The sequence below is a fragment of the Hyperolius riggenbachi genome, chromosome 2 (genome assembly GCF_040937935.1).
Source record: "Hyperolius riggenbachi isolate aHypRig1 chromosome 2, aHypRig1.pri, whole genome shotgun sequence".
Taxonomy (NCBI): Eukaryota; Metazoa; Chordata; class Amphibia; order Anura; family Hyperoliidae; genus Hyperolius; species Hyperolius riggenbachi.
Window position 1 is genome coordinate 451,414,386 of NC_090647.1, and position 26,435 is coordinate 451,440,820.

Below are 26,435 nucleotides of genomic sequence, written 5' to 3' on the forward strand. Positions count from 1 at the left end.
AATACCCCCGTCCTGCCTGCTACCCCACCAGCTCGGCGGCCAGCTCCCCGCACCCACCGACTGGCGGATGCCGCCCCTAGAAATGTGCCGCCTGAGGCAAAAGTTTCACCCTGCCTCATGTGGGCCGGCCCTGACTATACACCATGTGTGTTTAGTGTCCATTGCTTCATAGACTAGTGTGTTAACTCTTCCTTCATGTAGTTTTTTTTTTTTTTTTTAATAATTTGTATTCTATTTGACCACCCCTGCTTGCTGTTCTGAACTGCAGTGGTCAAAATGGTGAAGATAATGCACTCATGCTATAGCTCATAGTAGTCACTAGGTGCTCAAATCGTGGTTTCTGTAAAAAAAATATAAACGGATAAGAGTAAATGGTTCTTTATACTGAAATGTATTAAGCCTCATTCCTAAATAGTCCTTAAAGAAACTACTCAAAATGTACTAAGTGTTGGAGTTCCAAGGATGTATAACTTTTTTTTTTTTCCCTTGAAGCAGAACCAGCAACCCCTTACGTGTGCATGCACTACAATGCTTGATCTGGGTAGGACAGGACAAGCGCTATAAAAACGGCGCAGGAAATTTGGAAGCTGCTGGCGCTAATTTAGGCCTTAACAGGAATTACAGCTGTAGTGGTACTCAGTAAGTAATTTAGGCGATGCAATAAACACGAAGTACAAATAACTCTAAAAACACTGTAATTCAGCTAACTTACGTCTTAGCCCACTATCCATGTTCATAAAGAGGGGGGAATAGTAATTAGCAGCACAGGAACTTTAGCAGGGTGAGCCGTATATCGACTTTGCTTTACGCCCAAGTCTCCCAGTGGCTGATACATAACTGAAGGGCATGATGTGAATTTTTACCTTTAGAAGGAAAAGCATAAAATATTTAATCTGGTTGTTTAGGGCCCATTCACACTAGAAGTACTTTTCTGAGTGTATTGGAATTGAATAGTTTTTTAAAACTGCTCTCAATTTCTTTCATAAAAATCGTGGAAAACTGCTGTGATTGTTGCATATGTGATTGTGAAATTATGGTAATTTTTCTGTGTTTTTTTTCTTTACTGCGTTTCAATGAAAGTGAACAGAAGTAATTTTAATAAAAATACGCTTACCAATCGCAAACTGCTCAGAAAAGTGCTTCTAGTGTGAATGAACCCTTTACCTGCCTTTGAATAAATCTCTTTCTACAAACCAAACTCCTATTATTAAAAAGCTCAAATCCATTTTGCAAACATGCTACTTACTATGATACTGTTCTAACTTATTTAAGGCAGAAATTCCAATACAATTATATGTGCCTGTTATGTACCACAAATGCAGTAAAAGAAAGTAGAAAGATCAGTTCTTGGTTAACCCACTGTAGAAAATAACAATCCCATGCTAATCTCTGTATTGTTCCAATTTTAGTATATGTGCTGCCGAAGCGAGCACAACTAAGGGCTGTTTCACCAGAGTATATATACCCTGCGCCCTGATACTACCTGCACATTAGGGAGAGTAAAATCAAGAGTCCTTTATAGTTTGGAGGGTGAAACCTTGCAGAAAGTTGAGCAATAAACAGGAGAGGGCTAAATATTTTGGCTTGGAAATCAAATTTCCTGGCAGAGAAGAGCAATATCGCAACCACTATTGCATCTTGGGTACTAGCCGAAGGTGAATAAATTATGCTAATCATCTAGTGGGCGGGGATTCCTCTCTTTCCACCCACTGTAGGAAATGACAAGGAGCCCAGGCTACCTAGAAAAGTGTTCCACTTGACAAGAGAACAGTAGGTGATAAAGCATTACTATAAGTGCGGAAAAAAAGAAAACCCAGGGGACATTCCCACCTGAGAGCCGAAGAAAGCACATCTGCAAAGAAGCCCAGAACTCTGTTTGCATACTTGCTTAGAGAAGCTTTGTGGGTGCTTTCACATGTAGCACTTTGAACCCCGACATGTAAGGCTGCGTTCTGTCGTATGAAAAGGTCAAGGTTTTGCCCAGAGGAAGATGCCTAAAAATATGTAACGCTTCACGAATTTGCGTGTCATCCTTGCGCAGGGGCAATGCTAATCTTCTCTGTATCATTCCAATTTTAGTATATGTGTGTAACGATTGTGGAACTTTCTCCGTGTGCAGCGCACAACGCGTGCGCTGATACGGCGGAAATCCTCCACAAGCGTATAATTGCAGGCACCCAGCAAAAGGTGCTACGCACCCGTAGAGAGAAATTCCTGTCGGCAGATGGCGCTGGGGAGTGCAGAGGAACCAATCCTCTGTACCTCCACAAATGCCAGACAGGAATTGTACGAAGCGCAGAAAGCAATCGCAAGAGAAGCGATTGTGAATGAGAACGAGGAAAGGGACAGGTTGTATGTGTGTGCGCCAATCTAGTCACCACCCCGCGACCGCGCACACACAACAGCAGATACGAAACAGAATCGCGAGAGGTGCGATCGCCAGACGTGACACAAGGCAGATCAGAACAGAATACGAGGATAGCAAAGGCACAGCAAATCATACAATGAGGAGATGCGGAAAATAACAAATGCTAGCTAACCACGAACACCGCACTCATTCACAACAGTGCACGCGGTTATGCGCGGTCTCCACGTGATAAGCACAATAGAGACATGCACGCCTAACTAACCATCGACAGACAAACATGGAACAGAGGACGCGAGCGCTTGCTTAACGGTTACCTCACCGAGCCTCCAGCAAGCGATCGTAGCAGACAAGACAGACACACGAATACAGGGACAAGCGAGAGATAGGATCCACAGCACTAGCGAAAGTGGCTAGCGCGATCCAGGAAGACAGAACAGAAGGATCTACAGCACTAGCGCGAAGCGAGTGCGATCCAGGGACAGAGTAACAGAACAGAAGGATCCACAGCACTAGCGCAGGATGCTAGTGCGATCCAGAGAGGCAGAACAGAAGAGATAGCTGGTAGCAACCGCTGCACCAGCTATGCTCCAAGAACAGAGATCAGAACGATTTCCTGTCGACCACCGTTGGGACAGGACAATCACAACAGCCAAACAAAACAGATAAACAATCCCAACTGCACTAGAGAGCCTGCCTAGCACAGTTTCCAGGAATTACTCTAAGCTGATCTTCAAACAAAGAGCATGGCTGACACTCTCCAGAGTGTTTCACAGGAAGGAATCCTTATGACCAGCGAAGCATTGTGGGAAACACATAGTACTTATAGTACACGCCTCCAATGAATGTGGCCAGGCAATTTGCATGACAACGTATGCAAATTCCTCTGCAAGCATAAGCTGGAAAGAAGAGCTTCTGTCAGTTTTGTAGAGTCCTGCAGCATGCAAACCTAAACAATGGTCAAAAAGCTGCCTGCCTGCTGTGAAGAAGCACGGAAGAGCCGCCGCCATGAGTCAGCTGGAGGCGGCTCTTTCTGCGCACGATGTGGCAGAGCACGGAGAGGCGGCCGCCTCCTCTCAGTGTGAGGCGGCTGTCTCCGTGCAAGGCATGGCGGAGCGCGGAGAAACCGCCGCGTTGGACGCGGCGGTTAGCGCGCATGGCCCCACTTCGGAGACACCGCAGAGCGGTGCTGGTGTGGCTGGGACACGTAGTCCCTCTAGCTTTAGAGTGACGCGCGCGCACTCAGGCAGGGTTTATATTACAGCCAAGAAAAACAAAAGTTTGCTTTCCTAAAACAGAAAGAATTTGCGATAATTCAGGTTGGAGTGAGCTCGAGATGTCTCCCAGGCACCACTGCTGAATATATGCAAATTAACCATTGTACCCTTAGAAGCTAAACACACCTCCAGAACCGCTGGAATGCAATGATGTGTCAGCTTGTTAATATGTACAGAGCCATAATAATCCAACATGCATACAGACTGTTTCGGATTGTTTGATCCTCATCAGTGCATGGCATGGATTAATTTGGCTCTATGGAGTAGGGCTTGTAAATCCGAGAGGCACAGACTAACCAGCAAGCTCATGGTGACCCAGAACTCATTGGGGTGTGTAAGGGACTACAATGGTATATTACAGCCAGAAGTGAGTCAGCTGACCAGGCTGGTCAGCTGACTCTGGCTCCACTCATTGGTCCAGCACTTAGGGTGGTGCTGGAGAGATGCCTGTGCATATATACTGCTGGCTGTTCAGTTGCTGGTTGTCTGGCGTTGCGAACACATACGTGGGAGCACTCAGACCTGTAGTCAGATCCTTAAGTGTACCGGGACCAGCTGGAGCTGTAATCCTACACTTAGCTAGATTCTGATGATAGCTTAAAGTACTAGTTTGATTGTGATTATCTGTTATGACCCTTTGCCTGCCTGACTATCCTCCTGTACCCTGATCTTGTACCTTGCCATTTTGATACTCTGTTGCCATACCCCGGCTCGTCCATAGACTCTGCATCTGCCTTCTGATTTTGTACCTCGATATTTCTGATACTCTGTTGCCGAACCCAGCCTGTACTTTAGACTCCGCCTTTGCTTTCTGATTCTGTACCTTGTCTGTCCGTGTGGTTACGACCTGATCTGTCCGACCTCGAGAACCGACCTTAGTGTTAGAGGCGGTTCCCAGTCCTGATAGTGACACTTCCTCTTGAGTGTCACTCTCGTTCTGACATTCCTTCTCTCAGCCTGACTCCTCCCTCCGGGAGAGTCCAGAAGGAATGGTGCAGTACTCCTTACTGCACTGAGGCTCAGTCCTTTCTATTTTACTGTTTACACCAAACACCACACTCTACTCGGGTGAACAAAGGTTAACTGGTATATCGGATTATCGGTGATACTGCAGATCACCGGTAATCAGACCCTCTCTGTGCTTCACCGATCGTTACACCTGCACAGGCAGCTGAGCAGATCATCACAGTACTTCCCCCCCCCCCCCCCCCCCTCCAGGGTCGAATTCCAGACTACCCTCAAAACTGCTATTAGCAACAGACTCACAGACTCAAACTGAAGACTCATGAAGGTCGGGACAGCCCGACAAGGTCCAATTCCAGAGTCAGTCCACCCGAAACCGACCTCATCGGAAGCAGATGCCACCGAAACATGCCCATCAGCACTACAAGTCTCAGCGTAACACCTATCAGGACTGTGGATACCAGAGAAGAAGCCACCGAAACCCACCACCTTCCAAGGAGCGTCCGAAAATACCAAATCTGCCACAAAACCTGTTCGAAGTGTCCCTTACAACACAAAAGCCACCGTTGATCTTATCCAGGGTACCAAGCAAAATTTCTCCCGGAATTTCCCAGAACCTTTTGAAGCTCCACAGAGATCCCAAGAGGGCAGAACAATCACCAGGCTCACATGGAGAACTATCAAGAACCCCTATGAAACCAATGACAATTCCAGACTCAGAATTACGAGGACACCCATCAAGATCAAAACTTTCAGGGACCACTTCTGGGCATGCAAGAAAGCAGGCTAAATCAGAACATGTCTCCACCGAGGAAGCATCTGAGTATGCTGGTAACCGAGGCACACTTGGGCTTTCTGGGTCACAGAGCACATTGAAATACACCAGCACAGGAGAAATCTCAGGACATGTTGGGGAACTGCCAACCTCAGAGTCCGACACGAGGAAACCAAAACCAGGACCGGGCAGAGAATCATCACGAGCAATGGTCTCAAGCACTGGACTTTCAAAAGAAGACTCGGATTCAAATTCGGAAATTTCTGTGACTGCAATATCATCATTGACTACACATGACTGAAGCTCCACCAGAGCTGAAAAGGTAGCCAGCAAGGCAGCAATGCCTACGGAAGAGGGCAACACCTCAGAAGGACTTGGGGGGCAGGAGACATCTCCTACAAGTTCTGCACCCTTTGGGAGGAACTCGGAGACCTCCAGAACATCAAACAAGACCTCAGGAACATCATTTTTCAAGTTTTTTCTAAGAAGGATTCTGTACTATTCATATTACAGGGCAAAACTGGAACTTTAGTTTGTGAACAGGGCAGATGTCCCAGGGAAGGTTCCACCACAAACTGAGACTGGATCTTATCATCATGAGGGGAATGTACAGGTATATTTACTGGAACACACACTGACTCCCTAACTTCATTCTCACTGTACCCAGAATTCTGTGTGGCAGTCAAACTAGCTTGTAACTCCAAAATTGCAGAAAAACAGGTGAGTATAGTGGCAATACCTAGACGAGCCTCTAGGGACACTGCAGGGGATTCTAAGCAAAGCCACATTGACTCATCTAGAGTACAGGGTGCAGAATCAGCACTTCCCACAGAGCAAGAAAGGGGCTCACAAATGTCAGTGTGAAAGGAAAACATGTTTTCATTCATGGTACAGGGCAGGTGCAGAGAAAGCGTCTCTGAATAAGGCAAAGAAGGTTCAGCATCAGATTCGCAAAACCGAAGCGCTGTCTCACTCTTAGATTCGGCTAACAATGTCGAATCCGAGGAGTCAGAACGCAAAACCTGTGAATCAAAATTCACTTTAGGTTGTGAAACTGATGCTTCCATAGCGCAAACCTCCGATCTGCGGAGCAGACTGCAAGGCATCTAGGACCGAAACACTGGAGCAACTGTCATCAGGCAACGGGTCCTTACAGGTGTGAACAGGGTGAGACAGAGACTCATTTGCAGAAGAAATAGTGACATCAACAGGATAAACTTTATTAGGCATATTAATTTTACTTTTGACGCTGCATAGTCAAGAAATTTTCCCCATAGCAGGGTCACAGACGGAAGATCTCAAAGATCTGTTTCGAAATGAAAAAGGATCCCACACATCCTTGAGGAAACCGGCAGATTCAAGCCGATCACAATCTGCAGGAACATCCGAGAAACAGGCATCAGATCGCACAGATTCAAACTGCACACTGTCAGGAGAGAATCCTTCAGGATTCGCACAGGAATCAACCACAGCAGCACACTCATTAATTTCAGATTGCACAAAGTCCAGACTCACATGCTTTACCCCAGAAAGGCAGGAACAATCATCCGACAACGATGTCTCTTTATTGGAATCAATTGGTTGGTGTGTGTGCAACTCATCCAAAATCGTTTGCCATACATAGATCAACAGATCCACATCATCCTTGTCACATTCATCGGAATCAATCAAAAGGTACATAGAATCGAGACAAGCATTCAAGACATCTTCGCTTTTAGCGATGTAAAAATCGCAAAAGGCTTTCCAATCAAAATCAAATTCCTCCAATAAGGCCCCGACATCCCATGAGGCAAATGGAGGTTCAAACAAGCCAGTATCTAGATAATCTCCATATGGTTGGAGTTCAGGAACAAGAACAGATTTTTTAACTGCTTTAATATAGTGTGCGATCCTACCTATAGCAGGATCCATATAAGCTTTGGATTGGGGCAAAAAACCTGGAGATTGAGCAACATCATCATACACATCATTAGGGACTGTTTTATTCAGATGCTTGCGCTTATTAGTTTTTCCCTTTTTTGCAACTTTGCATGTCTGCTGTTTAAAACCTGAAGTGGCAACAGACACATTGAACTGATTGTCATACTGAAAGGTTTTGCATGGAAGGGAAAGATCAGCTGACTTATCAGCAGCTACACACTCAATCAGAACAGGTGGCAAGCCAGGCAGTTTAAACCAGTGAGAGAATATCACTGCAAGAAACTGATATAGATTATCATTCCAGGAATTTATTTTTAACAGATCATACGCCCAGGTGAACAAATCGTCTTTTAAGAGCACCTAGGCAAACAGAAGAGCCGACGTGGACGGATCAGAAATCTGAAAGGTGGGATTCAGTCAAAACCTCACACATTCAGAAAGAAATTCCGCCTTGGTCTCTGAATTTAGCCTTTTAAAGCTCTTAAAGACACAGGACCCAAACTCGACAAAATCGTACAAATCAGAAATTCCGTCTACACTGGGGTTTTGGGTTGGGCTGGTCATACTGTAACGAATGTGAAACCTTCTCAGTGTGCAGCGCACAACGCGTGCGCTGATACGGCGGAAATCCTCCACAAGCGTATAATTGCAGGCACCCAGCAAAAGGTGCTGCGCACCCGTAGAGGGAAATTCCTGTCGGCAGATGGCGCTGGGGAGTGCAGAGGAACCAATCCTCTGTACCTCCACAAATGCCAGACAGGAATTGTACGAAGCGCAGAACGCAATCGCAAGAGAAGCGATTGTGAATGAGAACGAGCAAAGGGACAGGTTGGATGTGTGCGCCAATCTAGTCGCCAGCCCGCGACCGCGCACACACAACAGCAGATACGAAACAGAAATGCGATCGTGAGAGGTGCGATCGCCAAACGTCACACAAGGCAGATCAGAACGGAATACAAGGATAGCAAAGGCACAGCAAATCATACAATGAGGAGATGCGGAAAATAACAAATGCTAGCTAACCGCAAAGACCGCACTCATTCGCAACAGTGCACGCGGTTATGCGCGGTCTCCACGTGATAAGCACAATAGAGACAAGCACGCCTAACTAACCATCGACAGACAAACATGGAACAGAGGACACGAGCGCTTGCTTAACAGTTACCTCACCGAGCCTCCAGCAAGCGATCGTAGCAGACAAGACAGACACACGAATACAGGGACAAGCGAGAGATAGGATCCACAGCACTAGCGAAAGTGGCTAGCGCGATCCAGGAAGACAGAACAGAAGGATCCACAGCACTAGCGCGAAGCGAGTGCGATCCAGGGACAGAGTAACAGAACAGAAGGATCCACAGCACTAGCGCAGGATGCTAGTGCGATCCAGAGAGGCAGAACAGAAGAGATAGCTGGTAGCAACCGCTGCACCAGCTATGCTCCAAGAACAGAGATCAGAACGATTTCCTGTCGACCACTGTTGGGACAGGACAATCGCAACAGACAAACAAAACAGATAAACAATCCTAACTGCACTAGGGAACCTGCCTAGCACAGTTTCCAGGAATTACTCTAAGCTGATCTTCAAACAAAGAGCATGGCTGACACTCTCCAGAGTGTTTCACTGGAAGGAATCCTTATGACCAGCGAAGCATTGTGGGAAACACATAGTACTTATAGTACACGCCTCCAATGAATGTGGCCAGGCAATTTGCATGACAACGTATGCAAATTCCTCTGCAAGCACAAGCTGCAAAACTGACAGAAGCTCTTCTTTCCAGAGTCCTGCAGCATGCAAACCTAAACAATGGTCAAAAAGCTGAGCAGATCATCACAATGTGCTGCCGAAGCGAGCACAACTAAGGGCTGTTTCACCAGAGTATATATACCCCGCGCCCTGATACTACCTGCACATTAGGGAGAGTAAAATCAAGAGTCCCTTATAGTTTGGAGGGTGAAAACCTTGCAGAAAGCTGAGTAATAAACAGGAGAGGGCTAAATATTTTGGCTTGGAAATCAAATTTCCTGGCAGAGAAGAGCAATATTGCAACCACCATTACATCTTGGGTACTAGCCGAAGGTGAATAAATTATGCTAATCATCTAGTGGGCAGGGATTCCTCTCTTTCCACCCACTGTAGGAAATGACAAGGAGCCCAGGCTACCTAGAAAAGTGTTCCACTTGACAAGAGAACGGTAGGTGATAAAGCATTACTATAAGTGCGGAAAAAAGAAAACCCAGGGGACATTACCACCTGAGAGCCGAAGAAAGCACATCTGCAAAGAAGCCCAAAACTCGGTTTGCATACCATTGCTTAGAGAAGCTTTGCAGGTGCTCTCACATGTAGCACTTTGAACCCCGACATGTCATATGAAAAGGTCAAGGTTTTGCCCAGAGGAAGATGCCTAAAAATATGGAACGCTACACGAATTTGCGTGTCATCCTTGCGCAGGGGCCATGCTAATCTTCTCTGTATCGTTCCAATTTTAGTATATGTGCTGCCGAAGTGAGCACAACTAAGGGCTGTTTCACCAGAGTATACAGGATCTTCTTATTAGCATATTGTGATAAAGTTCATTATTTTCTGTAATGTACTGATAAACATTAGACTTTCATATATTTTAGATTCAAATACACACAACTGAAGTAGTTCAAGCCTTTTATTGTTTTAATATTGATGATTTTGGCATACAGCTCATGAAAACCCAAATTTCCTATCTCAAAAAATTAGCATATTTCATCCGACCAATAAAAGAAGTGTTTTTAAAACAAAAAAACTCAACCTTCAAATAATTATGTTCAGTTATGCACTCAATACTTGGTCGGGAATTCTTTTTGCAGAAATGACTGCTTCAATGCGGCGTGGCATGGAGGCAATCAGCCTGTGGCACTGCTCAGGTGTTATGGAGGACCAGAATGCTTTGATAGCGGCCTTAAGCTCATCCAGAGTGTTGGGTCTTGCGTCTCTCAACTTTCTCTTCACAATATCCCACAGATTCTCTATGGGGTTCAGGTCAGGAGAGTTGGCAGGCCAATTGAGCACAGTAATACCATGGTCAGTAAACCATTTACCAGTGGTTTTGGCACTGTGAGCAGGTGCCAGGTCGTGCTGAAAAATGAAATCTTCATCTCCATAAAGCTTTTCAGCAGATGGAAGCATGAACCCACTTTTGAACCAGAAACAGCGGCAGAAGTGCCTGACCTGGGCTATAAAGAAGCAGCACTGGACTGTTGCTCAGTGGTCCAAAGTACTTTTTTCGGATGAAAGCAACTTTTACATGTCATTAGGAGATCAAGGTGCCAGAGTCTGGAGGAAGACTGGGGAGAGGGAAATGCCAAAATGCCTGAAGTCCAGTGTCAAGTACCCACAGTCAGTGATGGTCTGGGGTGCCATGTCAGCTGCTGGTGTTGGTCCACTGTGTTTTATCAAGGGCAGGGTCACTGCAGCTAGCTATCAGATTTTGGAACACTTCATGCTTCCATCTGCTGAAAAGCTTTATGGAGATGATTTCATTTTTCAGCACGACCTGTCACCTGCTCACAGTGCCAAAACCACTCGTAAATGGTTTACTGACCATGGTATTACTGTGCTCAACTGGCCTGCCAACTCTCCTGACCTGAACCCCATAGAGAATCTGTGGGATATTGTGAAGAGAAAGTTGAGAGACGCAAGACCCAACACTCTGGATGAGCTTAAGGCGGCTATCGAAGCATCCTGGTTCTCCATAACACCTGAACAGTGCCACAGGCTGATTGCCTCCATGCCACGCCGCATTGAAGCAGTTATTTCTGCAAAAAGAGTCCCGACCAAGTATTGAGTGCATAACTGTACATAATTATTTGAAGATTGACTTTTTGTTTTAAAAACACTTTTCTTTCATTGGTCGGATGAAATATGCTAATTTTTTGAGATAGGAAATTTGGGTTTTCATGAGCTGTATGCCAAAATCATCAATATTAAAACAATAAAAAGTTTGAACTACTTCAGTTGTGTGTATTTGAATCTAAAATATATGAAACTCTAATGTTTATCAGTACATTACAAAAAATAATGAACTTTATCACAATATGCTAATTTTTTGAGAAGATCCTGTATATACCCCGCGCCCTGATACTACCTGCACATTAGGGAGAGTAAAATCAAGAGTCCCTTATAGTTTGGAGGGTGAAAACCTTGCAGAAAGCTGAGCAATAAACAGGAGAGGGCTAAATATTTTGGCTTGGAAATCAAATTTCTTGGCAGAGAAGAGCAATATTGCAACCACTATTGCATCTTGGGTACTAGCCGAAGGTGAATAAATTACGTTAATCATCTAGTGGGCGGGGATTCCTCTCTTTCCACCCACTGTAGGAAATGACAAGGAGCCCAGGCTACCTAGAAAAGTGTTCCACTTGACAAGAGAACGGTAGGTGATAAAGCATTACTATAAGTGCGGAAAAAAGAAAACCCAGGGGACATTACCACCTCAGAGCCGAAGAAAGCACATCTGCAAAGAAGCCCAGAACTCTGTTTGCATACCAATGCTTAGAGAAGCTTAGCGGGTGCTCTCACATGTAGCACTTTGAACCCCGACATGTAAGACTGCGTTCTGTCGTATGAAAAGATCAAAGTTTTGCCCAGAGGAAGATCCCTAAAAATATGGAATGCTTCACGAATTTGTGTGTCATCTTTGCGCAGGGGCCGTGCTAATCTTCTCTGTATCGTTCCAATTTTAGTATATGTGCTGCCGAAGCGAGCACAACTAAGGGCTGTTTCACCAAAGTATATATACCCGGCGCCCTGATACTACCTGCACATTAGAGAGAGTAAAATCAAGAGTCCCCTATAGTTTGGAGGGTGAAAACCTTGCAGAAAGCTGAGCAATAAACAGGAGAGGGCTAAATATTTTGCCTTGGAAATCAAATTTCCTGGCAGAGAAGAGCAATATTGCAACCACTATTGCAGCTTGGGTACTAGCCGAAGGTGAATAAATTATGCTAATCATCTAGTGGGCGGGGATTTCTCTCTTTCCACCCACTGTAGGAAATGACAAGGAGCCCAGGCTACCTAGAAAAGTGTTCGACAAGAGAACGGTAGGTGATAAAGCATTACTATAAGTGCTGAAAAAAGAAAAACCCAGGGGACATTACCACCTCAGAACCGAAGAAAGCACATCTGCAAAGAAGCCCAGAACTTGGTTTGCATACCATTGCTTAGAGAAGCTTTGCGGGTGCTCTCACATGTAGCACTTTGAACCCCGCCATGTAAGGCTGTGTTCTGTCATATGAAAAGGTCAAGGTTTTGCCCAGAGGAAGATGCCTAAAAATATGTAACGCTTCACGAATTTGCGTGTCATCCTTGCGCAGGGGCCATGCTAATCTTCTCTGTATCGTTCCAATTTTAGTATGTGTGTAACGATCGGTGAAGCACAGAGAGGTCTGATTACCGGTGATCTGCAGTATCACCGGGAATACAGACGTATACCAGATTATAAGTGATCTGCAGTCTCACCGATAATCCAATATACTAGCTAACCTCTGTTCACCTGAGTAGAGTGTGGTGTTTGGTGTAACAGTAACACTTAGAGGACTAGGCCTCAGTGCAGCAAGGAGTACTGCACAGATTCCTTCCGCAGACCTGAGCTCTCCGAGACGGGAGGAGTCAGACTGACAGTAGGAAGGATAGTCTGAGAGTGACACTCAGGAGGAGATGTCACTGACAGGACGAGGAACCGCCTCCAAGCGTAAGGTCGGTTCTCGAGGTCGGACAAGCCAGGTCGTACACACAAGGACAGACAAAGTACAAGATCATAAGGCAGAGGCGGAGTCTAGGTACAGGCAGAGTTCGGCAACAGGGTATCAGAAATATTGAGGTACAAGATCAGGAGGCAGAAGCAGAGTCTAAGGACGAGCCGGGGTTCGGCAACAGAGTATCAGAAATATCGAGGTACAAGATCAGAGTTCAGGAGGATAGTCAGGCAAGCAGGAAGTCATAACAGATAATTACAATCAAACTAGTACTTTAGCTATCAACAGAATCTAGCTAAGTGTAGGATTACAGCTCCAGCTGGTCCCGGCACACTTACGGATCTGACTACGGATCTGGGTGCTCCCACATGTGTGATCGCACGCCAGACAAGGAACAAGTGAACAGCCAGCAGTATATATACTCAAGGACCTTTCCAGGACCTCCCTAATTGCTGGACCAATGAAAGTTGTGGAAAACTTCTGGCTGTTATATAAGCTCTGTCTCTGTGCGCACGCGTCACTCTGAATCCTGGTGGACTATCAGTCCCAGCCACACCAGAACTGTCTTGCAATGTATCTTGAGCACTGCGTGTGGGGGCCGCTTCCAATGCGAATTCCGCCGCTCTGCCTAAGCGGCATGCGGCGGTTTTTCCGCGTTGTGATGCCCTGCTGGACGCGGAAACAGCCGCCTCACTTTGAGAGACAGCGGCTTTTCCGCGTTTCATCACAATGTGCTGCCGAAGCGAGCACACCTAAGGGCTGTTTCACCAGAGTATATATACCTGGCGCCCTGATACTACCTGCACATTAGAGAGAGTAAAATCAAGAGTCCCCTATAGTTTGGAGGGTGAAAACCTTGCAGAAAGCTGAGCAAGAAACAGGAGAGGGCTAAATATTTTGGCTTGGAAATCAAATTTCCTGGCAGAGAAGAGCAATATTGCAACCACTATTACATCTTGGGTACTAGCCGAAGGTGAATAAATTATGCTAATCATCTAGTGGGCGGGGATTCCTCTCTTTCCACCCACTGTAGGAAATGACAAGGAGCCCAGGCTACCTAGAAAAGTGTTCCACTTGACAAGAGAACGGTAGGTGATAAAGCATTACTATAAGTGCGGAAAAAAGAAAACCCAGGGGACATTACCACCTGAGAGCCGAAGAAAGCACATCTGCAAAGAAGCCCAGAACTCTGTTTGCATACCATTGCTTAGAGAAGCTTTGCGGGTGCTCTCACATGTAGCACTTTGAACCCCAACATGTAAGGCTGCGTTCTGTCGTATGAAAAGGTCAAGGTTTTGCCCAGAGGAAGATGCCTAAAAATATGTACCGCTTCACGAATTTGCACATCATCCTTGCACAGGGGCCATGCTAATCTTCTCTGTATCGTTCCAATTTTAGTATATGTGCTTCCGAAGCGAGCACAACTAAGGGCTGTTTCACCAGAGTATATATACCCCGCGCCCTGATACTACCTGCACATTAGGGAGAGTAAAATCAAGAGTCCCTTATAGTTTGGAGGGTGAAAACCTTGCAGAAAGCTGAGCAATAAACAGGAGAGGGCTAAATATTTTGGCTTGGAAATCAAATTTCCTGGCAGAGAAGAGCAATATTGCAACCACTATTACATCTTGGGTATTAGCCGAAGGTGAATAAATTATGCTAATTATCTAGTGGGCTGGGATTCCTCTCTTTCCGCCCACTGTAGGAAATGACAAGGAGCCCAGGCTACCTAGAAAAGTGTTCCACTTGACAAGAGAACGGTAGGTGATAAAGCATTACTATAAGTGCTGAAAAAAGAAAACCCGGGGCGTGGCTTGACGCTTATCGAGGATGGCTGCTTAAGGCTTTCTCTCCCGCTCACTGCCCGCTAAAGCATACGAAATAGCCTATTCTGGTCGGCCTTCGTAGCGATGCCAGGAACCCGAAGCCAGCAGAACACTACGGCAACCCCCAAAATCACTCCGACCCAGCAGGGAAAGACGGTACCCGAAATATTCAAGTCGCAGAAGACGAGCAAGCAGGCCTCTAAGGTGGCGCCGACGGGAGACGGTCGCGCTACTTCCTCCTCTTCCTCCACGGATGGCACAAAAGAAAGGGGAGGTCAGCAAAGAGCTATCACCTTAGCTGACATGCAGCACTTCGCCGAAGATATTAAAACTTCGCTTCATACCGCCATCGCAGAGGTTAGAGTGGAGGTAGCGTCTATAGGCCCAAGACTTCAAGTCCTGGAAGAAGCAGACACTAGGCGGGCGGCTCAGCTGAAATCCCTCCGCACAGCCTCTTCGGTTAATGAAACAAGGCTCCTTGACCACGCAAGACATCTGGAGGATCTGGACAATCGGGGCCATAGATGCAATATCAGAGTGAAGGGGGTCCCAGAGTCGGTAAGCGCTGAGAGCGTGAAAGAGGTGCTGACTACTATTTTTAACAATCTCCTAGACAGACCACCCGAGACGATGATTACCTTTGTCCGGGCACACCGCGCACTCCGTCCACGTACCTTCGATACGGAAAAAGCCCGGGACATTATATGCTGCCTGGAGTCCTTTCAGCTGAAGGAGGACATCATGTGTGCTGCACGCCTACAAGATGAGATACTTTTCAACGAAGTACCTATCCAGCTTTTTCAGCATCTACCTGCCATAACCCTGGCTAAACGCCGAATGCTGAAACCTCTTTTACAAGCTCTAAAAGACAAAGGTTTAACATACAGATGGCGGTTTCCATTCTCCTTATCAGTGACTGTCGGTAGCAAAACATTCACTTTACGCTCCGCGGCTGGCACAAAGAAATTCTGCAAGGACCTGGGCCTACGTACGCTGGCCATTCCGAATTGGGATAAAGCTTCCCCGTTCCAGATTCCAGTACCTCCAGATCAAACATATAGCAGCAATTCAAGAAATACCAAAGAAAACTTTAGGGAGAGATCCGGGAGCAGAGAATCGGTGAGCCAAGACAACCCTGAAAGATCGCAACAAGACTCGGATTCTACCGAGGATGAAGACTGATCACTCGCTAGCTGCACCTATCTCATCAAGTGGTAACTATACCTGGGGTAATCCTAACTTTCCACTTGCTCTTACCCATATCCACGCCTACCCACAAGGCTTAGACTTTCAACTTCCCCAGCACACTTTCACTATGCAAACCTATCAGGCGGAATTGAACTATGATGGTGATGTTTAACCTTTTTTCCTCTGAACTTGATGATATGGTGTCTATGATTAGGTATACCCATTGGGTCATATTGGAGGTTGGGGGGTGGAGTAGAGTGAGGGAGGGAGGGGTTATAGCTTTAATAATTGATATGATCTGCTATTTGAATGATTACTAGAGATGAAACGAGGCATCAATAATCTGCATTTTTGTGATAATTTCTTTATAGATATATCTTTGTCACAGCATAGCTGCAAACATTGGTACACTATCAGATAGCCTTTACCTTATACAGTAATGCCCAGGATTTGCCATTTGCATCTTTGTATCTCTCTTTCCCCCTTGCCTCCGCCCCCTCCCTCTGGTAGCTCACTCCTTGTTTGTGGTCCCCCCGGTCTTCTCTGATCCTGCTCTGCTTCAACCTCTCTTTGAATGCGCTGCTTTTCTTCTCCCTCACTGTGCTTGGGGCTATACCCAGGACAAGGGGATATAGAGAATATACTGAAGGTAATTTTCAACCCTTTCCCCATATAGATTTAGCTATATCTTTAGATGTTAATTGGGTGTACATATACGTAAGAGTATTTGCTTTAAATAATGGAACGGGGAAACTTCGTGTACTCAGCTCCAGTTAGATATTCCACCTAGGTATTCTGATGGCTAAAGTGAAGGCGCTTGTAGATACACTCGTACTAATAGAAGGCTGACCCGAATTTGTACGTGTTTAATAATAGCGGGCATAGCGGACTCTTTATGATCCCTTTCTGGTAGATCAGTAGTATTTTTACTAGTTACAACATACATAATTGAGTGGTTTTTGCTCTTCGACACGTTTTCCAAACCCCCCCACAGTGTGTTGAAAGATACACTGAATAGATATAACCCACAAAGGTTGTGGGCACGTCCCTCCAAGGTGTGCTCACGTGGGATAGTCTCTAACTCTCCAACAGTCATTACTGACTCGTGCTTCATGGTCAGGGGGGTTCCCTCTCACGCCAAGACTTTCCTTTACCCTTCTCTCCTCTTCTTTTTCCTTCCCCTGGTGCATACAGTTCTCTCTCTCATACTGGGGCCTCCGTACCTGCGGAATTGCCCTAATAACTCCACAAATATGGTTTTAGAAGCTCATAATAAGTCTAGGAATGATCCACCCAATCTAGTGTGGAAGATGGTCTCCCTCAATATAAATGGCATGAATTCGCCAGAGAAAAGATCTATTGTTTTTTACTTTCTACGCAAAGAAAAGGTTCATATTGCCCTGTTGCAGGAGACTCACTTCCATGCTAACCACATGCCTAGTAAATTCTACCAACGATATCCAATTTCATTTCACGCCACGTCGCCAACATCTAAAACTAAAGGTGTTTCTATCTTCTGTGGTCGAGATGTCCCGTTTGCACTCGAGGAAGTGCTGAGAGACCCAGAGGGGCGCTTCTTGTTTGTTAGAGGAAGAATCGCTGAGAAAGCAATCACATTAGCAAACATTTATGTACCCAATAAGCAGCAACCATCATTTATAGCAGCGGTCCTTTCTAAATTAGAAATTTTTTACAAAAGGCATGCTTATTTTGGGTGGTGATTTCAATGTTCCACTAAACCCTACCCAAGACTGCTCTAATGGCTCCTCTGTTATTTCATATAGAGCCCTACGGTATATCAAAACTAAACTGCAGAACCTGTCCCTCATGGATCCATGGAGAATATCCCACTCACTCGAGAAAGATTACACTCACTATTCTGCTATCCACAACAAATATTCAAGAATAGATTATTTCTTCGTCGCTCAGAGGGACTTGCCCTGTGTCAGAGAGACCTCAATAGGTTCCAAAACTATCTCAGATCATGCTCCGGTGTTCCTCTCCCTCACAATCTCTGCCAGGCCACCTAACATGTGGACATGGAAACTGAATCCAAACCTCCTATCAGATAAAGACAGATGTAGAACAATTTCAGAAGCTTTAGATGATTATTTTTCATTTAAATAATGCACAATCAGCATCAAAAATCTCTATTTGGGAAGCCCATAAGGCCGTAATTAGAGGACATTTAATTAAAATGGGGTCTAGATTAAAGAAGGAAAGAGAGGAAGGTGTACTGAAACTGTCAACAGAAATTGAAAGGCTAGAGAGGCTCCATAAACAATCTTTAGCGGTTGCTAACTTAACGGAACTGTGAGGAAACGCGGAAAGCCGCCGCGTGTGCCAAGAGCTAGGTGGCTCACTCCGCGTCCTATGCGGCGGTTTGCACGCGTCTGGTTGTGTGGTGGATCGCGGAAAAGCCGCCGCATGTCCTGACAGCAAAGCGGCTGTTTGCATGCAGCAGCATGTGCTTGGTGTGGCTGGGTCTGTTTGTGCACCTAGGCAGATGGAGAGCTATGCGCGCGCGGGCCTGAATTCAGGACCTTTATACCAGCAGGGGAAGTGTCAGCTGATCAGGAAGGTCAGCTGATTCCTGCAGGACTCATGATTGGCTGAATGGTTCGGGCGGGGCGGCAGTGTCCAGCAACTATATATTCTGCTGCTTGGTCAGTTGCTGGTTGCCTGTCGTTGCGAACACATACGTGGGAGCACTCAGACCTGTAGTCAGATCCTTAAGTGTGCCGGGACCAGCTGGAGCTGTAATCCTACACTTAGCTAGATTCTGTTGATAGCTTAAAGTACTAGTTTGATTGTGATTATCTGGTATGACTTCCTGCTTGTCTAACTACTCTCCTGATATCTGACTCTGTACCTTGCCTTTCTGATTCTCCGTTGCCAACCTCCACTAGCCCCTGACTCTGCCTCTGTCTTCTGATCCTGTACTTTGTTTGTCTGTGAGTTGCCGACCTGGCCTTCCCGACCCTGAGAACTATCTCTATCACTAGGAGATAGTTCATGCCTTGTATGTGCTGGGCACCTGCTTCACAGGGCCAGCTCTGTATGTGCTGGGCACCTGCTCCACAGGGCCAGCTCTGTATTCACTGGGCACCTTCTCCACAGGGCCAGCTCTGTATTCGCTGGGCACCTGCTCCCCAGGGCCTTCCCGACCCTGAGAACTATCTCTATCGCTAGGAGATAGTTCATGCCTTGTATGTTCTGGGCACCTGCTCCACAGGGCCAGCTCTGTATGTGCTGGGCACCTGCTCCACAGGGCCAGCTCTGTATGTGCTGGGCACCTGCTCCACAGGGCCAGCTCTGTATGTGCTGGGCACCTGCTCCACAGGGCCAGCTCTTTATGTGCTGGGCACCTGCTCCACAGGGCCAGCTCTGTATGTGCTGGGCACCTGCTCCACAGGGCCAGCTCTGTATTTGCTGGGCACCTCCCCCATAGGGCCAGCTCTGTATTTGTTGGGCACCTGCTCCATAGGGCCAGCTCTGTATTTGCTGCCTCAGGGCCCATCCTGTATTCATTGGGAACTCGCTCCTCAGGTTCCCCAAGCTTGTTACTATTCTTCTGTATTCTGATCTTGTACCTTGTCATTCTGATACCCTGTTGCCGAACCTCGGCTCGCTCTTAGACTCTGCATCTGATTCCTGATTCTGTACCCCGATATTTCTGATACCCTGTTGCCGAACCCTGCTTGTTTATTAGACTCCGCCTCTGCTTTCTGTATCTGTACTGTATCTGTCCATGTGTTACGACCTGGCTTGCCCGACTTCGAGAACTGACCTTACTGTTAGAGGCAGTTCCCAGATCTGTTAGTGACACTCTCTCCTAGGTGTCACTCACGTTCTGTCCTTCCTACGCTCCGCCTGACTCCTCCCCTGGGAGAGTCCAGGCCTTCGGAAGGAATCTGTATTGCTGCAGTACTTCATACTGTACGGCACTGGTTTCTGAGGCTTAGTCCTCACGGTATTACTGTTGCACCAAGCACTCGCACTACTCAGGTGTTCAGAGGTTAGCGTTATATCGGATTATCGGTGATACTGCAGATCATCAATAATCAGATATATATCTGTATTCCCAGTGATACTGCAGATCACCGAGAATCAGACCCTCTCTGCTACACCGATCGTGACAGGAACTACACAATGCTAGAGTAGCACTTGATAAACTACTATACTCGGAGGCCAGACGTAAATTGATGACCTCTAAAAAAATCTTCTACGAACATGGAAATAAAAGTGGGAAATTGTTAGCTCGGGCACTACGACAACAATCCTTACACTCTAATATACACTACCTTCAAAATAACAAACAAGAAAAACTCTACAAAACTGAGGAAATAGCAGAGGAGTTCAGGAAATACTATGATTCATTATATAATTTACAGGGACCAACCTCCAAAACTAGTCTATCTCCTCACAGAGCCGGTATAATCACAGATTTCCTACTTAAATATGCTCCCCCAATCCAATTGGAAAATTCAGATCGTGAAGATCTCGAATCTCCTCTCAAGGAAGACGAATTTTTGGCAGCTGTAAAAGCTCTGAAACCTGGTAAAGCTCCTGGCCTGGATGGGTACACGAGCCAATACTACAAGGCTTTCTCTAATAAATTGGCACCGGAATTTATAAAAGCTTTCAATTCAGTAACATCAGACACAATCCCATCTAGCCAATTCTTAGAGGCACATATTGCGGTCATTCCGAAGCCTGGCAAAGATCCTCAGTGTTGCACTAACTATCGCCCCATATCCCTACTAAATTTGGACGCAAAAATTTTGGCCAAAATTCTGGCTAACTGCCTGCTCCCGTTTGTGGCAGGATACGTGAAACATGACCAAGCCGGTTTTATACCAGAGAGGGAAGCAAAAGACAACGTTATGCGAACTATTGGCTTAATGGCCTATGCAAGGAAAAAGGGAATGAAAACCTTTCTACTCTCTACTGACGCGGAGAAAGCGTTTGACAGGGTGGCCTGGGATTATACCCGGGCCACCCTGTCACGCTTGGGTGTGGGAGACCCCATGTGTACATGGATAGGTCTTTTGTATACAAATCCCTCGGCTCGTGTCAAGGTCAATGGCTCCCTCTCTGGTAGAGACCATATTACAAACGGGACTAGGCATGGATGCCCCTTATCCCCTTTAATCTACATACTTACTCTTGAACCTTTTCTCAATGCAGTTAGGTCAGACCCTAATATCAAAGGACTGAATGTAGGTAACACCCATCATGTGGTTGCTGCATTTGCAGACGACTTACTATTCTTCCTCGGTGACCCTTTAACTTCTCTCCCCAACTTGATGCAGAGGTTTAAAGAATTTGGCAACATCTCCAATTTGAAAATAAATTTCCATAAGTCCCAAGCGTTAAACGTCTCACTTGATCCGGCTACAGTACAATTATGCAAGACTAACTTTGCATTCCAATGGTCATCTGACTCCCTCAGATATTTAGGGATCAATATTACAAGTAACCTGAAGGGATTATTCGCAGCCAATTTTCAAAAAATTGGCAATACTTTACAATCTGACTTACAGACCTGGGGGAAACAAAATCATATTTAATGGTTTGGCAGAATGGCGTCAATCAAAATGAACATCCTACCGAGAATCTTGTACATTAGCCAATGTATCCCAATCGATCTCCCCCCAAGTTTTTTAAAATCTCTGCAAGCTCAAATTAACAAATATATATGGGGCAATAAGCCCCCCCAGGATTGCAAGAACTACATTATCCATACCCAGAAACTTGGGAGGCATGGGCCTACCGGACTTGCAGAAATACCACATGGCAGCTAAACTCTGCAGAATTGTAGAATGGGCCTCGTCTACCACAAGTAAACTATGGGTGGAGATCGAGCAGGTAACAGCAGAATGTAAAACTGCAACTCTGGGTTGGTTTGACTACCCACAAGCCAAACAACTTGCTTGGAATAATCCCCTCATGATCGCTTCGGTGAAGTGCATGAGACGCCAATTACGAACACTAGGACTAATCCACACCACAGGCCCAATGACGCCCTTGTGCTGCAACCCTGCATTTGAACCGGCGGGAGATATCCCATTCTTATCCTCTTGGGATGGGGGGGGGGGGGGATACCGAGGGCCGGCGACTTTCTGACACAGGGCAATGTTAAATCTCTACAAGAGATTGGTTCAATGAGGCGAGACATTCCGCTATCCAATTGGCAGTATTTCCAATTGAGACACTTCTTGCACTCACTGATGAAGGGAGCCACATGGTCATCCGACCTGTCAGTCTTTGAAAAACTGATCCTGTGCCAAGAACCACATAGACACCTAGTATCACAAATCTACCAGATGCTAGTTGCGACATTAACTCCTCATAAAATCAAATACCAGATGACATGGGAGAGGGATCTGGGGGCGGAAATTGACGAGGAGCAATGGCAGAAGATTTTCTTGTTTAATCATAAAGGCTCACTAAATGTTAACATACAAGAACTCGGTTTTAAGATTTTATCAAGATGGTACAAAACACCCCAGATACTACACAAGATCTTTCCATCGTCTCCAGATACATGCTGGAGATGCGATGCCCCTGCCGGAGATATGTTTCATATCTTCTGGTCTTGCCCTAAAATTGTTCCATATTGGACTGAAATTCATTGTTTGGTGGAAAAGATTTCATGTGAAAAGATTGCCTTTGCTCCTGGTCGTTTCTTACTTCATGACACTCCTGATACAATTAAAGCTTACAAAAAATCGATTGTTATTCACTTAATCAATGCAGCGAGAGCTATGATTCCTCTACACTGGAAGTCTCCACAGATCCCAAGCATCAAATCTTGGCTGAAAAGAGTAGAAGGAATAGAAGCTATGGAATATATGATTCTCCTATCCCAGGACAGAACAGAACACTATACCTTAATATGGTCAGTTTGGAACGAATTTCAATGTTCAGAGGAATACAAACGACTTTTGTCAGATGGAGATGGAGAACGAACCTTTTTACTCTTTTTCTCTCTTTATTCCTGCTTTCTCTCCTTCTAACCGTCCTGGTGTGGTAGAGGGACCCCCCATAGGACACACTACTATGAACATACAACAAAGAGTAGTGTCCAAAGCTTACTATATAAATAGGTATACGTAAGCAAAACTCAAATGTGCTACTCTGTCAGGCTCTTTCCACCATAGGCACAGCCAGTAGCAGAAGCACAATAACAGTGAGACTATAAGGATGATACCACAATATTGGATGTTGTTCTATGCTATTTATGTATCCTGTTTTACTGAAGATACATGTTACACATCGTATGTTATTTGTACTGTTGAGTTTTTCTTGAATAAACTTAATTGTGAAAAAAAAAAAAAGAAAACCTAGGGGACATTACCACCTCAGAGCCGAAGAAAGCACATCTGCAAAGAAGCCCAAAACTCGGTTTGCATACCAGTGCTTAGAGAAGCTTTGCGGGTGCTCTCACATGTAGCACTTTGAAGCCCGACATGTAAGGCTTCGTTCTGTCGTATGAAAAGGTCAAGGTTTTGCCTGGAGGAAGATGCCTAAAAATATGGAACGCTTCACGAATTTGCGTGTCATCCTTGCGCAGGGGCCATGCTAATCTTCTCTGTATCGTTCCAATTTTAGTTTATGTGCTGCCAAAGCGAGCACAACTAAGGGCTTTTTACCCCGCGCCCTGATACTACCTGCACATTAGGGAGAGTAAAATCAAGAGTCCCTTATAGTTTGGAGGGTGAAAACCTTGCAGAAAGCTGAGCAATAAACAGGAGAGGGCTAAATATTTTGGCTTGGAAATCAAATTTCCTGGCAGAGAAGAGCAATATTGCAACCACTATTACATCTTGGGTACTAGCCGAAGGTGAATAAATTATGCTAATCATCTAGTGGGCGGGGATTCCTCTCTTTCCACCCACTGTAGGAAATGACAAGGAGCCCAGGCTACCTAGAAAAGTGTTCCACTTGACAAGAGAACGGTAGGTGATAAAGCATTACTATAAGTGCGGAAAAAAGAAAACCCAGGGGACATTACCACCTGAGAGCCGAAGAAAGTACATCTGCAAAGAAGCTCAAAACTCGGTTTGCATACCATCGCTTAGAGAAGCTTAGCGGGTGCTCTCACATGTAGCACTTTGAACCCCGACATGTAAGGCTGCGTTCTGTCGTATGAAAAGATCAAGGTTTTGCTCAGAAGAAGATGCCTAAAAAAATGGAACGCTTCACGAATTTGCGTGTCATCCTTGCGCAGGGGCCATGCTAATCTTCTCTGTATCGTTCCAATTTTAGTATATGTGCTGCCAAAGCGAGCACAACGAAGAGCTGTTTCACCAGAGTATATATACCCCGCGCCCTGATACTACCTGCACATTAGGGAGAGTAAAATCAAGAGTCCCTTATAGTTTGGAGGGTGAAAACCTTGCAGAAAGCTGAGCAATAAACAGGAGAGGGCTAAATATTTTGGCTTGGAAATCAAATTTCCTGGCAGAGAAGAGCAATATTGCAACCACTATTGCATCTTGGGTACTAGCCGAAGGTGAATAAATTATGCTAATCTAGTGGGCGGGGATTCCTCTTTCCACTCACTGTAGGAAATGACAAGGAGCCCAGGCTACCTAGAAAAGTGTTCCACTTGACAAGAGAACGGTAGGTGATACTAGAAAATTTAATACTTACCTCCAGTAATTTTCTTTTCTTGTATAAACAATGGCGGCATACATACGGGTTAGGCCACGCCCCCCTGACCCCATAGGACAGATTTCTCTATAAAACTGAACAATCCCCCCCTCCGCCATTCTTGGTAAAAATTAGTCCTCGAATGGACAGAAGGGTGGGATTCGTATGCCGCCATTGTTTATACAAGAAAAGAAAATTACTGGAGGTAAGTATTCAATTTTCTAGTTTCTTGCATAAACATGGCGGCATACATATGGGATGTATCCAATCAATAATAAGGGAGGGAACTTGCAGTAAACACACTATTTTTATTTAACAGTTTGCAGATAATACAGCTTTCCCAAAACTCAAGGATGACCAGAAAGCAGAGTCAACTTTATAGTGAGACACAAATGTATTTGCGGATGACCAGCTAGCTGCTTTACAAATTGTATCTAAGAATACCTTTGAAAACTGAGCATATGATGCAGCCATACCTCTCGTGGAGTGAGCTTTCACTTCTTGAGGTATTGGCAAACCTTTTAACCGGTATGCTTTCTCAATAGCTTTTACTAACCATGTAGAAAGTGTCCTTGCAGATACCTTTTTGCCTTTGATTACACCTTGTGAATTGATGAACAAATGTTCTGACGTTCTGAAGGAAGCTGTTGCTGCCAGATAGGCTTTTATTGACCTGCCGACATCCAAGGGGTGATCTTCCCCTTCCACTGAGAAGGTAGGGAGCGTCAGCTCCTGATTAATATGAAACATAGAGGCCACCTTTGGAATATAGGACAGTACTGGTCTTATTATCACTCTGTCTGGATAGAACTCAAGCAAATTTCCTGAACAACCTAAAGCTTGAAGGTCTGGCACCCTCTTTGCTGAAGATATTGCTGTAAGAAAAAGGGTTTTTAAAGTTATATCTTGTAAGGATGATGTTTCTACCGGATGAAACGGTGGCAGAGACATTGCATCAAGGACTATACACAGGTCCCACTTCGGGGAAAAAGGTTTCCTTGGTGGACGGATTTTTAGAACTGCTTTTAGAAACTGCACTACTAATGGATGTAGTGCCCACTTAGTAGCTGTCAATGCTGATAGGGCTGAGACTTGGACTTTGAGAGCCGAGAGGCTTAGTGATTTGTCGACTCCCGACTGAAGAAAGTCTAAGATATCACCCACATTAAGCGACAGTTTGTCAAAAGATTTTTCCATTGCGAAGGTAGCGAATCTTTCCCAGATTTTATAATAAGTTGAATTTGTTGAGGATTTTCTAGCTTTTAGGAGAGTCTCTACTACAGGATTGGAGCAGCCCTGATTTAAGTATGCTTGCCTCTCAGTTTCCATGCAGTTAAATGTAGTGTTTGTACATTCGGATAAAGAAGTTTCCCTTGGAACAGAAGATTGTGCCACTGCGGAAGTTTTATTGGCTTTTCCACACTCAACTCTATCGCCAAGGCAAACCAGGGTCTCCGGGGCCAGAACGGCATTATAGCTATGATCGTGGAGGACCCCCTTGACACTTTCTGAAGGAACCTGGGTATCATTGGAAGTGGAGGAAAGGCATATCCTGTGTTGAAAGTCCATTCCTGCGTTAGGCAGTCTATTCCCAATGCCTCCGGATGAGGGTATCTGGTGAAGAACCTCTCTACTTTCGCATTCCCCGGGGTCGCCCAGAGGTCCACTTCTGGTCTGCCCCATAGCTCTGTAATCCAATTGAATATTTGATCGTTCAGTCGCCACTCGTTCTGATC

The 26,435-nt window shown here is 45.5% G+C and overlaps 6 non-coding genes and 1 pseudogene across 6 annotated transcripts; all 7 read right to left on the reverse strand.

Annotated features, from left to right (window-relative positions):
* Positions 1 to 1,996: 1,996 nt before the first annotated feature.
* On the reverse strand, positions 1,997 to 2,093 carry LOC137555088 (U6 spliceosomal RNA; annotated as a pseudogene).
* Positions 2,094 to 9,704: 7,611 nt separating this feature from the next.
* LOC137555078 (U6 spliceosomal RNA) lies at positions 9,705 to 9,811 on the reverse strand. Its single transcript, XR_011027782.1, has one exon. It is a non-coding gene; the product is annotated as a U6 spliceosomal RNA (small nuclear RNA).
* Positions 9,812 to 11,930: 2,119 nt separating this feature from the next.
* Positions 11,931 to 12,037, reverse strand: LOC137555079 (U6 spliceosomal RNA). Its single transcript, XR_011027783.1, has one exon. It is a non-coding gene; the product is annotated as a U6 spliceosomal RNA (small nuclear RNA).
* Positions 12,038 to 12,598: 561 nt separating this feature from the next.
* Positions 12,599 to 12,707, reverse strand: LOC137555080 (U6 spliceosomal RNA). Its single transcript, XR_011027784.1, has one exon. It is a non-coding gene; the product is annotated as a U6 spliceosomal RNA (small nuclear RNA).
* Positions 12,708 to 14,339: 1,632 nt separating this feature from the next.
* LOC137555081 (U6 spliceosomal RNA) lies at positions 14,340 to 14,446 on the reverse strand. Its single transcript, XR_011027785.1, has one exon. It is a non-coding gene; the product is annotated as a U6 spliceosomal RNA (small nuclear RNA).
* Positions 14,447 to 23,572: 9,126 nt separating this feature from the next.
* On the reverse strand, positions 23,573 to 23,679 carry LOC137555076 (U6 spliceosomal RNA). The gene has a single exon (XR_011027780.1). It is a non-coding gene; the product is annotated as a U6 spliceosomal RNA (small nuclear RNA).
* A 550-nt stretch (positions 23,680 to 24,229) lies between these two features.
* Positions 24,230 to 24,336, reverse strand: LOC137555074 (U6 spliceosomal RNA). The gene has a single exon (XR_011027778.1). It is a non-coding gene; the product is annotated as a U6 spliceosomal RNA (small nuclear RNA).
* Positions 24,337 to 26,435: the final 2,099 nt, after the last annotated feature.